The 10,012-nt window shown below is 37.7% G+C and overlaps 1 long non-coding RNA gene across 1 annotated transcript; it reads right to left on the bottom strand.

The window, feature by feature from the left end:
- Positions 1-3,128: 3,128 nt before the first annotated feature.
- On the bottom strand, positions 3,129-9,331 carry LOC115510650. The gene is made up of 3 exons (XR_004343476.1): positions 9,224-9,331; positions 8,532-8,581; positions 3,129-3,262 (listed from the first exon to the last, which is right to left on the bottom strand). It is a non-coding gene; the product is annotated as an uncharacterized LOC115510650 (long non-coding RNA).
- Between the last annotated feature and the right edge of the window lie 681 nt (positions 9,332-10,012).

The following is a 10,012-nucleotide window of genomic DNA, read 5'->3' as shown; positions in this document are numbered from 1 at the left end:
AAACGTAGTTCCAGGTATGAAGCATCAATTATCACAGGCTAACAGAGGAAGCAAAACGACTCTGTTATTGCCAGAGCTCCAATATAAATATTTGCATTTTAAAACCCCTTGGTTGCAGCCTGTGAACCTGTCATAGAGGAGAGAGGGGGACATGAGAGTGGGGGATGGGGTCTGGGACTGTCCACATCTGAAAGAGAACTACTTTAAAGTAATCAAACCTTTGCTCTTATAAAAACCAAAATCATTCTCACCATTGCACAAAAAGCATCATTTCACGCTAGGAAAATTCTTATTTTTAAGGGGCCTGTGAGGTTATTCCTCATAGATCTTGACAAATACTTTCTGTTATAAGACGTTGAAAAGAAAAGATATAACTAGGATAAATGTAAAATATTGGCTCCTTATAGGATAGTAATCATCTGTTTATTGGTCTCTACCAGACAAGTAATGACCAAGCCCAGCATTAAGTGCCAGCAACATTGCCTTGGGCCCTTCCCCTCCTAACACTGGCCATCATCTGATTAGAGAACCTCAAAGAAGTCACTATTGCATAATTTTCTGGGTCTTAACAGTGCAGGTTGGCTGGCAGGAAAACTACCTAGGAGGGTTGATAAAGCAACAGTGAAACATGATTTTATTTACTCCACTTACACCGTGCTCTCTGAAAAAAGTCTCTGAGTATCTCAGGCGCTGGTGGCTGCACAAGGAACCTAAAATTGGTTCAAATAGGAATTGTGGGAGATGTGGGGGAGGCAGCGGGGTTGGGGGAGGGGGGCAAGACAGGAAAAGTAAAATTATCCATCTCTTAAAGCTTTCCATGAGCTGCACCTAGAAGTAATTAACAACATTGTTATGGGCATCTAGACCTTTTCTTAGGTGTTCTGTATTTAAAGCAGGTAAGTTTCTAGCAGTGCTAAACTCATAGATGCAAAAACATGATGATGGGAATAGAATGAGTTTTTAATTCCTAATAATAATGAAGTCGACGAAAGGCAACCGCTCACTGGTTAACCATGTTGAATGTCCCTGATTAACAAGTGGAAGGCAGTGACATAATTAAGAGGTTATCGGTAGTAATAAAAATGCTCAAACCTGTCTTGGAATGTGATCCCTTTAACAGATAATTTTTAAGAATGTAGCATGTCCTTGCTTTCTCTGTCGAGACACATGTTAGTGATCCCAGGAGGGAAAATAAACATACGTTTTTAAATGAAGATATTTAAAATGTACCCCATATTTCAGCGTGTTGCTGTAACCTGGTCTTTTTTATGTTCCTCCTATAAAACCTAAATTAAGCCTCTTAGGAGTGGTTTTGCTGTAGGCTTCGTCTAAAAACACAATACATTTTAAATGGTTCCAGTACTTGAGCGCACTTTAACATGTGATCACTACCGTGCATTCTCTTCCCCCCTCTTCCAAGCAGCAGGCTTTTAAAAGGATGAGCCTTCTTTAAAATTTAGCTTCATTTGAAATGTAAACTTTTAACAAATAGTAATTGCTCCTGTAGCTCTATTGATAAAGTGACTGGCAGCAAATCTTTTCTCTCTCGCGCTCTCTCTCCGTCTCTGTCTCTGTCTCTTTCTCTCTCTCTCTCTCTCTCTCTCTCTCTCGTAACATTTTGAAACACCCATCAGTGTCAAAGGAAACTGCACACGTCTCCTTTGCTGCTCTAAATAAGGCTCAGCAATGTTAAGAAAAATGTCAGAAAAAGCTCAGTGGATTAAAGTAACATTTCTGCACCATGTCACGGAGAATGGCAGGGCAGACTGGTCTGCATAATTCTGAAAGATATCTCGTGTAAAATGCTTACTCTATAAACCAAATGAAATTTTATTTGGAAAGATTTAAGATTGTATTTGATAACATACAACATTCAGTTGTTTTTCTAGATCCTGTTATTCCTTAAGATGCCTTTGGTATGTATTTTTTAAATCAGAACAATAATACACTCTTCTCTTTGTAACATGTTTCTCCACCCGTGTGCAGCGTTAAAATACATTTCAGACTCTTCAAAGCATTTTTCTTTTCTTTCTCAAATTCCTAGGATGTTCATTCAGTGAAAGCAGTAAAAACGCTGCGCTTTTGCGCATGCAAATTTATTGAGCTAATCAGTCCTTTTTCACCTTAAATAAAATTTGTATATAGCTTTGGAGATTCTCAGAACCGTTCGCTTATAGATATAAAAAATAGAGAGAGAGCATTTACATTTCATTCATGTATTAAAAATAAATTACTGGCTTGAGATTTTTAGTTTTGTTCTATTTTTTTAAAGAATATTCAATAATTGCAAAAGAGTATAACGGTAGTAACATATCTCATAGTATCATAAGTATGTAATTAAAACTTAACAGTTAAAAAAGAAAATAATGCACAGATTCATTACTGGATACCAACAGACACAGCAAAATTAGTTTTACAGAAACAAGGTAAATCTCAGCTGATTTTAAGTATAAACTTTTTCAAAACGGCTTAAAAATGAATTTAGACAAATTTGTCTCTTAACCTTTAAAGATTTCCTGCCTGTTTCTGTATGTCCTTTATTACATTAATTTTTTATTTAAATTACACCATTAACTGGATATGAATTTATCAAGAATACATGTATTGATTTATAAAACAGTACCATTAATTATTATAATAGCTAGATGTAGCTGATATTACAAAGCCATTTAAAGGTTTTTAATATAACTTGGACATACATAGATAGATAGACATTATGGACAAGACTACAATTTAAACTGGCTACTAGCAGTTAATGAAATCCTTGATTTATATTCTAGTTTAGAGATTGATTATATTGTTGCTTTGTAAAACTATTTATATTATGCCATTTTTCAAAGGATGTCTCAATAAAAAAGCTAAATAAAATATTCAGTCAATTCCCAAAGCAGATTTTGTTTTCTATATTTTAAATGCTAGTGAAAATAATTGATTGTGTGTGTTCCAAGCTTTGTCATTTCCATTCCAGAGGTGGCTTTCTTGATGGGAGCCTCGTTTGCAATGCACACTTTCACACACTCTTGATCCTTGCAGAAACAAACCCCTTCTCTTTATTTCATTACCAACATCGTTCCCCGCCACCCCCCCCAAAAAAAAAACAAACCCATGTATATTTCACAAAACCCGCACATCAGGACACATAAGTCTTTTTGGCATCTTTTATGTTATGCATTTTTTTTTTCTTTAAGGTTGTGGAAAACTGGGACTTACCCCAAAGCCGCAAAGCAGGCAATCACGAAGAGTATTTGGGTAAGAATGCAATCTGAAGAGAAAAAAAGAAAAATGAGGAAGAATATAAGCAAATAACTGTAACACTTTCAAATTACTTTTCAAATGATAATTAGCCAATGCATAGATTGAAAGTTAAATTCTTTTCACATTGTACTTGGTTTGGGTCTCCTAGTCTCTTTATTTATATCACTTTTCCTTGCCTGGCAACATATGTTACCGATTTATTATAGTATTTTTACTGTTAGCAGACAAATCTAAAGGCTAGCTGAGAAGGCTAGCTTCATCTGATGACTTTCACAACAACTGCAGGGCATCCTTGAGGGTGAGCCAATAGGCTCTTTTGAAGCTATAATACTATTAACCATTTTGATGCCGAAATATTCCTTATGGCTAAAGTTGTTTCTCTTTTTGTAGGTGCTCTGGGTTTTGCATATACAAAAGTTTAATGTAAATGATTTGTTTAGTAAATATTTCACTAGCCTTCTAAGCACTTTCTTCCATGTGTCCTAAGTTGCATAAAAGCCACATGAATGCTTTGGTTTCTTTATTTTCCCTTTCTTTTACAGGACACTGAAATCTGGACACACATTTATAAGTAAACAGCTATCAAGCATCAACTTAAGTTGTCACTTCCCCCTCCCCCACGCCATTAATTTTCTGCTATGCTACTAAAAGAAACAAATAATCTTTTAGAGTTTCAATGATCACATCTCTGATACATGTACAGTCCAGAGAAGTAAAGTTCAAGCAAGAGAGATTCTTTTTGACTAAGAATCTGAAATTACTTGGCAAATTAAAGGTGCCGTTTGTTATGGCCATTTCAATGGCTACATGGTACTAGCCAAAGGTTTATGCCTTTCAATACGTACACATGAAAATGTTTTCGAATTGTATTTGTTGACTAAAGCTATTCATTTGAAAGCTGCCAAATAACAAACTTCCATCTTTGATCACCTGTAATTGACTTCAGACCAAATTAGCCAGTTACTTGAATTTTAAATCTTGTTTAAAAACAATCTCTTTCTCCACTTAAATGTCCCACGTGGCGTTCACTTCCAACTTCGGGTACATTTTATAGACTTTCTTCTGAGCATGCATGGCTTAAAATTTTAGAAATTAAATCTCAAATTTTGGAAGCCAGTGTTTCTGGTCTATAAGGTCCAGCTCAGCCACTAAAATTTTAATGTAATTTTGATATTAGAATTCAGCCAATAAAACCGAGATTATTCATGGCCACACTTAGGGGTCTTACTATCCAGAAAGTGCATTTTGAGGACCTGGAATGTACCCTGCACCTCTGAGATGCAGAAGGTGCCTAAGAGGTATTGTCTGTCCAAACACACCTAGCACAGTAGACGGTCTTCAACCCATAGCCATAACTTTCCAACGTGTTTCAGAAAACACCACCAATTTGGTTTTAAAATATTTGCATGTAGAATTTGCTTTTGGAACAGGTGGTGAAATAACTACAATCCATCTCACCATTCAGCTAATTCTATTTTTCCTTGATTAAAAGTTCGCAGATCTTCATCATTTATACTTCAGTATACTGGCCATAAATTTTATTTTAGTATTAATTATAATTATCCCAGCACAATAATTACATTTTATATTTATTCATATATAGATATGCAGCTTCGTCTTAGTCTAATGTCAGTTAATCTTTAAGTGGGTTTATTGTTAATACCTATTGTCAGATATTTACGGTATTTATTTCTCTTTTGTCCCCAGGAGGCATCTTATGGTGACTATAGGTAATTTTAAGTCAGAAGCAATTATGATCAACAGGACTTGAGCTTCAGAGAATGAGGCCAACTTTCTGAAAGCATAAAGGCACAGCAATTCTGAAAGTGATTGTGTGTAGGGTTATCAATACCCAAGTGACTCAGTGCTAGTCCTGTCATTCCATGAATGACTCTATCCTAAAGGCAGTGAGGAGGACAATCAATCTAAATATTAATTTTCTCATAAAAAAAAATGAAGGGAGACAACGCCATAGAAGGCCCTGGAGTTTCCTTCTTCAAAAAATTATACTCTTGAACAAAAATTGAATCTTCAGCAGGATTTTATCCCCATATTTAGAAGCATGCCAACTGTGAGTATGGCGATCCAAGCTCCTTGATGCTTTTTTTCCTTCTAGACTAGGTCCTCCACTCCACGACACAGTGCCCTTGGTAGAGGCCATGGGCCTGCTTCTCTGCTTCTCTTAATCTGCCCTGTCCACGCACCACATCCTCTCTCCCTCCACCACCTTAAAACAGGTGCTTTTTAAAAACCTGAATTTAAAAATACAGGTTCCTCTGGCCTCCTGACTGGGGCTCCGTCATTATCATTCTGTAATGTATCTAAATGGCCCCTTACAGCAACTGGTCTAAGGCTAAGCTGGGATCCCCACTTCTCTGTTGTTCTCTCACCTCCACCCCGACCCCCAAGGGCCACCCCCCTGCTTTCTGTTTTGTCCATCACCTCAGTTCTTTTCCCTTGTTTCTGACCTGCACTTTTTCTGGATCAGACGCAGGCAGGTTGAGAGGTAATGAGAACCAGATGGACATAGCACAGAAATTGCCCAAATGGGTATGAGAATGTGGGGAGCTGTCAGGCATGGAGAGAAGCTGGAATTTTTCAGCAATAAAATGGGATTTATCGCCACTCTACCACAGTCATTGCCGACAACCGTTTACCTTGACAGAAACCCCATTCCAATAGGCCACGCCGATGCAGATTCTTTTTTCCCAAAGAGTGATGATTGGTATTTGTTCTAAGGCTCAAATGGCCTGCACTAAAGGTGAAGCATTAGGCCAAAGTCCTGTATTCCCCACTGAGGCAAATGAACCTGCTAAAATAAGTTCCTTCCACAATGGCTGTGTAATTGAAACCAGAAAGTGAGAGAATTTGATAAATTGCTTGACCCTGAAGGAATGTTAAGGTCATAAATTTTCATTGCATTTTTTCTCTCTCTTTTTTTTATTTTTATATATTGATTATATTTAGTATTTGCTTCAAAATTCAACAAGCTTACAGATCATCAGTTGTGGCCCCAGGGGAGAGCACAGTAAATCATCAATTAAGAGGGCAGGGGCCATTCTCGCCTCATCTTCCAGAGAGGACTGTCAGCTCCTCAGTATGCCAAGGACAGTCATGGAGGTGTCTTACATCTCAGAATTATTCCAACTTTGCACGCAATTTGTCCTAGCGTGGACAAAGTCAAATCCACAGGAAAGATTTTTCTCAGAGGGTACTGCTCTACTTCTATCATTTAAGAATGATGAACTGTTAAGAGGCTGGCAATCCATTTACAGCGATCACACCCACATCCCTTTTTCCCCTGGAACCTAAAAGTAAGAACAATTGTATTTTAGTTTAAAAAAAAAAAAAAGGCGCTCCTCCTTTTTAGGTAAATTGAAAGTGTGCCTGCGTGTGTGTGTGTGTGTGTGTGTGTGTGTGCTTGGAAGCACCCGCGCTTCTGAATGCTGGTTTTGGCAAGTCTGCTTTGAGATCTTTCAAACTTACTTTTTTAAAATCTGGATTATCTTAATGTGGAAATAAAACATAGGTCATAAAAACAGCCCAAACCACATATTACATAATGTAAAAAGGACTGAAATACTAAAGTCATCACATAGTAGCGAATTTCTACACATCTTGCTTGAAGGCTTGACCTGTTTTTCTAAAAAGTGGATAAACTAAGCTTGTCAGCCTTCTAATTTAGTTGTATTTTCTACCAATTGCTGGTAGTGATATATTACGAAGAGAGTGTGTGTTTCGCCACTCTACCAGGTTAAATAATTTCTTGATAGCCAAAACTCCTTATCCTTGAAAATTTTAAAGAATAACCTATCTCCTTTGTGTTTATGTGGTTGGCTTATTCTCACTGTTAAATGAATAAAATCAGGAGTACTTGATCACTAACACATAACTTTCTGCTCAGATTTTTCAGAATTCAAGAGACCCAAACTGGGATGCAGAGTGGACCTTCTGAGTGATCGCTGGGACAATTTCTCTAACTTAGGAAAGATTCGTGCTGATTTCTTTTCAACTACTAATGATCAGTTTACAGACTGAAACCAATACTAGCTCTAGGATGTTTAAGTATTAAATAAGCACATGGACTTTTCTTTAAAACCAGCTAAACGGTAGAAGAAAAGAGATAGTTTAGGTTGCCTTCCTTAAATTATTATCAAGAGGGGTGAGGCTAAATAATTTCCAGCCCTGTATCCTACTTTATTTTGTTCAAAAGTAATTAATGACAATATTTATTAAGAGTATTTCTATCTCAATTTTTTTGGTCAAGTAAAGGAATGGGAAAGAGAGTCCATAAAAGGAACCAGTTCGAGTCCTTGTTATTACAAAACATAAAAGTCAGAGAATTTGTGAGTGATACAAAGTAGTAAGGAATAAGTAGGACCAGAGCTGTTGGAAATCTTAGAATCTGGCTCCAAAGTACAGGGAAGAAGATAATTTTCATATGTTAATGCTTATATGTATATAAATATTCAAATAAGAATTCAGCAATGATCTGTCTTCATCTTATAGAGGGGAGCTCATGATGTACACATGATCTACCTTTAATCTAGCGGCTTTGTCCGTGTTAAAAACGTGGCTTCCTTCCTCTATACTTGAAAATTGTGTTGCAAGGCTGCTTCAGAAAAACAAAAAATAAATATATGCATATGTATGTATATATACATACATGTAAGTATAAATAAAATATGAACAGAAAATGGCTTCAATCACTAATATTTTTGCAAACTAATGTTCAGCTGATGCCCCTCAATTTTATATTGCATCACATTAGTGTCATAATGGTAATGACTAGCCTTTATTCACTAACAGTTTGAGTCAGCACTTTGAGACATTTTCAAATTAGGTCATACTGCACATTTGTGGCTGATACAAAGGTTGATTAAGAGAGCTGCACAATTTTAAAGTGATGTGGTGTGAGTTGAATTAAGTTCTCTCTGATAGTTACGGGAAATGTGAGCCACCATAACTAAGCAGAAATAATGTATGGGCTATAGGGGGAGAATATATTTCCACAGAGTGCTTGAAGTCATACTCATTTACAATTTCACAAAGTCCTCTGTCTGTTATGGAAGAATTCTATCATGGGGCCTAGAAACAAGCAATGAATTACAATAAGGACACTGGAGGCCTGGTCCTCAGTCCTGTTGCAGTGAAAGTCAGTTTTTGCCTTTAAGTCCCTTTTGATCTTCTCAATAAAGAGCTCCTCCCCCCTTCTACACACTGACTACTGCTTTTCTGAAGTCAAAACGATCCTGTGCCACAACCAAACCATTTACCCATAATGTGATGAGGCTGAGGTCTGGCTACATTGCTATGCAAGCTGGACCTGAAGAGAGAAAAAAAGAAGGAAAAAGGTCAATTTAAAGTGATTTTATCATGACAGACCCCCAACCTCACCTAAAACGTGTAGGCACAGGACCGGCTTTAATTCACCCAGCACTGCCAATGAATTGTAAAAATGGCTCCTGAAAGGCAGAGCACCTTTTCATTGGGTTTAAGAGGAACAAAAATAAAAGCTGAAATTCTTACTCCGTTTGCTCAAAAAGGGCCAAAGTAGCTGTTATTCACTCTATATTGCCCTCTATGTAGCAGAAAGGAGCCAGAGAATATTTTTCTAGATAAATACATATATATTTTTTTATTGTGCAAGTGGCCTTAGAAGCCAAGGAACCTGGAGAAAAACTCCACCAGTGCATGGCACTGAACCGAAAGAAAAGCTCCTTCCTCGGCCAGCAGACTTTGGTCCCGAGGACACAAAAGGAGTTCCCTATAGTTTCTCTTGCACATACACCTGGCTTTCTTTGCATAGGCATCCTGAAACACAATGTGATCAAATCACATTGGATTTGTTTTTGTTCTGCTTTTTCAAATTTCAACTTCCCATGCAGACCTTTCTGGGCTTCTGGGTTCTGTCCCTGTCGGAGGGACATTACAGGATGTGCTGCCCTGCCCCCTGCAGACCCCTTACCTCCAGTTTCTTCTCAGTTTTTTAGGAATTCCATCTGAGCTTTACACGGAAGTTTGGGCTGAACTTGTTTTCTCAGGGAGAAGACATAGGCAGAGTAAGCAGGACAGGGCCCCGCTTAAAAAAAAAAAGTATACGTGATTTAAAAAAATAATAAAAAATGCACCTAATTAGGAATATAATGTAATAGCCACAATCATTCTCAATATTTATAAATATGCTTATATTCCAGGCTCCTTATGATTTTCACAAGAATTAAAGGCAAACAGTCTTCAGATCTTGAGAGGGATATAAACAAGAACTCTTTGGAAGGAAGAGAGGGAAGGAAGGGAAGAGGAAAAACACAGGGAAGGAAAGACGAGAAAGGAAGATGGATTTCAGTTCTTTCTGTCCCAGCGAGGACCTGCTCCCAAGGTGTCCATCCCTGTTCACTGATTTCTATCCTTCAACTGTGAACGTTACAACCCATGCGAGTGGTAGGCAGTGACCCATACTGCCTTCAATTCTGCTGTCATGAATTTCTTGCTTTTTAAATGTTTAGTTATTTACTTGAGAGAGAGAGAGAGGGAGAGAGAGAGCAGAGGAAGGGCAGCGAGAGAGGGAGAGAGAGAGAATCCCAAATAGGGTCCGTGCTCTCACACACAGCTTGATGCCACAAACCACGAGATCACGACCTGAGCCCAAATCAAGACTGGGACACTCAGCAGACTGAGCCACCCAGACGCCCCATGATTTTCTGGTTACTACACACAACCAATAGTTCTAATAAGCTGTAGCTTAAATTTGGATAAC

The sequence above is a fragment of the Lynx canadensis genome, chromosome A3 (genome assembly GCF_007474595.2).
Source record: "Lynx canadensis isolate LIC74 chromosome A3, mLynCan4.pri.v2, whole genome shotgun sequence".
Lineage (NCBI taxonomy): Eukaryota > Metazoa > Chordata > Mammalia > Carnivora > Felidae > Lynx > Lynx canadensis.
Note: the sequence above shows the minus strand (reverse complement) of the source record. Positions and strands in the feature narration are given on the sequence as shown.